Here is a 3241-nt window from a genome sequence, read left to right on the forward strand (position 1 = left end):
TTGGAAGAGTTCACACATCCTTTATTTCAAGGTAACAAGCACAAGTACATTTTCAAGTACAATACAGGATACGATGCTACAGCAATTCCTGAAATACTAGCTAGGATACAAAATGGCGGGGGTACATGTGTTAAGTAATTATTTAATATATTTTTATTTTTATTTTTTATATATTGTTAAGCTTTTATCTTCCTCAGCTAACAACTTACCTTCTTATTAACAGGGTTTGGGTGCATCCAACATGCTGAAGTTTTAGACTTTGCAAACCTCAATAACCACCCGTCCCTCTTTGAATAAGAAGCTTTGGCAATCTCTCACTATCAGGTGTTGGGTTACAATCGTATCTAGATCGACAAGGACATATCAGAGCCATGTCATGGTCATATCCCAAACTAATCATCACTTTTTCTTTTTTTGAAAAGAAAAAAAAAAAAAAAAAACCTAATGCAAAGGTTTGCCATAAATATCAAGTACGGATACGTATCAAATACAGATACTTAAGCAAAAATGGAGTATTCATGTTTCTTAAATTTCAAGGTTAAACCCTTTGATTCCAACATTAATAACTTCATGAATAATTTGATTTTTTATACTTAAGGGGAATTTTTTTTTTTTTAAATTTTTATAGCTGCACCTAAATGATATATTTAGGTTGCCTGCGATCAAACCCAATTCGTAGTTCTTTTAAGTAGAAGGTTTTATTAAACATTGAGAGAGAGAAGATAAGGACCCCCAATTCTTACAAGTCTCCACTTACTATGACGCGAAAAGAGGTGTGTCACAACTGACTCATCCTACTCAAGTCAAGATTCAAAACAGCCTTCACAAGTTCATTAAAGTCTATAAACCTATGACTCACTGCATTTAATCGTCATGAACATGTTAGAATAGTCAATGCATCATTCCATGCATAAGTAGAAATTTCACATCATGCTTTGTTTTAAATATATATTCATCTTCTCATTCATAGTTTTAAATATATATATTCATATTCTCATTCATAGCATATCATATCATGGACGTCTCATCATAGAGAGTTGGGCTAAAGAAACTATAGGGAACAATACATTTTCTATGCTTGGCTCTTGAGATTAAAACAGAGCATAACAACTCGCAATCAAGAATCATGTGCACCATGAAATATCTAGTACATCAAAGAGAAATCTCAAACATGAGGTCTCACGTGATGCATTGCCAGGATCTGATTCCTCATAACAAGGTGAACATTTAGATTTTGTAACTAAGATGTGTTAGGAATCAAAAGTTACATGTTTTGTGGGAAATTCATAACTTGTTCATGACATTCAAAAATTCACAACATAGCATGTCCAAGTCCAAGAATGAGTCTTGATAATTAATTTAAGTTATTCTCATGAAAAGAAACAAATTTCAAGAGGGATCCGATCCATACCCAAATTCCTTAGGAATCAATCGCAAGGTTTATTCATTGGGACATCTTCATAAAACAATTGAAGTGCAGAAAAATGGAACTCAAGCTGTGAAATCAATCGGACATTGAATCCTAAATTCTCCATACAAAAGTCACTCAACCAAAATCAACATGGGTATCAAAGGAAATCAAAGAAAAGCAAAATATATCATCAAATGGCAGAAAATTTTATGGGCCAAAACTGCATATTTCATCTTCCAAGACAAAAAGAAAGAGAAACGCGGACTCACCATTCATTGCTTGAATATATTTGTAATTATTTGGGTCTGGGAGCGAAGGCAACCTTGATAATCCATTGATGGAGGAACAACGTACTTCTTGATCTTTCTCTTGCTAGGATCAACAACGTGTATGAGGTTAGCTTTGAGAGGATGCGCAAGCAATCCCTATGAAACACATATCCACGTTGAAAATCTAAAGAACTGAAGATAAGAGAAGAAAGAAGTTGAAACAAATAGAGGACTTGTTTCGGGCATGAAGGAAGCTTGGAAAGTAGGAAGAAGAGTTTGGTTCAAACCCTCCATCCCTAACTGAAAATCACTTTTTGGTTTTAAGGCAAATGGGCTTGGGCGTTTGCCCAAGACCCAATCGAAATTTGAAGGTAAAATTGGACAATTGGGCTCTTTAAAAATGAGACATCTTGAATTAGAGATAAAAGTAGAGTGTACAAACACGAAACGATCCACAAAGTTTTTAATTTTAAACGCCCAAACCATGGTTCTTTAGGCCCAAGCCTAGCAATTAAAGAGTCCAATAGCCAAGATTGTTTTGAAAGAATAAAATCTTTCAAATGCCCCGGAACCAAATTGTTGTTTTTGAATTTAAAAAAGAATGACAAAGTTTAGTTATAAAATTTGTTGTAATCTTAGGTTATAACTTTACTCAATAAAATAAATATTACTACATATTTTGAAAATCCAACCGTTGAATTGCATGTTCTTTACATTCTTAATGCACATATCAAATTTTGTATCAATCGAATATTATTTACAATATGATCTATAAACTTATACTTTATGCATAATTTTTAACTATAAAAACTTACAATTTAAACAATTTATTGATGACATAGTTATTAATCTTTAATTTTCTAAAAATTTTGCAAGCATGAAGGATATAAAAAGAAGATATAATCCAATGGTTGATTTGTCAAAATTTACTTCCAATAAAAAAAATATTGAGTAAAGTTGTAGTTTTAGGTTACAACCAATTTTGGTGTCTTAAGCTATAACCAATTTTATAGCTAAATTTTGTCCCAAAAAAAGTCTATGAGCATTCATATTTAGAGCATTCCCATCAAGTGTGCCAAATACCAAATATTTGGCATTTGGCACACCAAAAACAGACTATCATGATGTGTGTTAAATGCAAAAAAAGTTTTGGTATTTGCTACAGTACAACATCTTTAGAATGGTACGAAAGGAAATGTCATTTGGTATTTATTATTTTTATTCATCTTTCTCTCTCATCTCAAATAAAATATCTCATCTTATCTTCACTTTGAGCCACACATTCACTACTTCACCCTCTCCACTCTCACAAACTCTTTTATTCTCTCATCTTCCCTTTTGCTCTCTTCTCTTCCCATTCATGAGCCACCACCAATTTCCTCTCTAATATTTCACAAATTCCATCATCACTAATCTATAAAATCTCCTTCACCGTTCCTTTTTTTTTTTCCTGTTTTTTTTGCTCTCTCCTCTGTGTTCTATCTCATACACCGAAACTACTTGGTTCAGTTTAGTTATATCTTATTGTTTTTATTTTTTATTAAAAGATAGGCAATGGATT

The 3241-nt window shown here is 32.5% G+C and overlaps 1 long non-coding RNA gene across 1 annotated transcript; it reads right to left on the reverse strand.

Moving 5' to 3' along the window:
• Positions 1 to 1977, reverse strand: LOC142631861 (uncharacterized). The gene is made up of 2 exons (XR_012843668.1): positions 1681 to 1977; positions 1 to 344 (listed from the first exon to the last, which is right to left on the reverse strand). It is a non-coding gene; the product is annotated as an uncharacterized LOC142631861 (long non-coding RNA).
• Between the last annotated feature and the right edge of the window lie 1264 nt (positions 1978 to 3241).

Source organism: Castanea sativa, chromosome 4 (genome assembly GCF_040712315.1).
Source record: "Castanea sativa cultivar Marrone di Chiusa Pesio chromosome 4, ASM4071231v1".
In the NCBI taxonomy this organism is placed as follows: domain Eukaryota; kingdom Viridiplantae; phylum Streptophyta; class Magnoliopsida; order Fagales; family Fagaceae; genus Castanea; species Castanea sativa.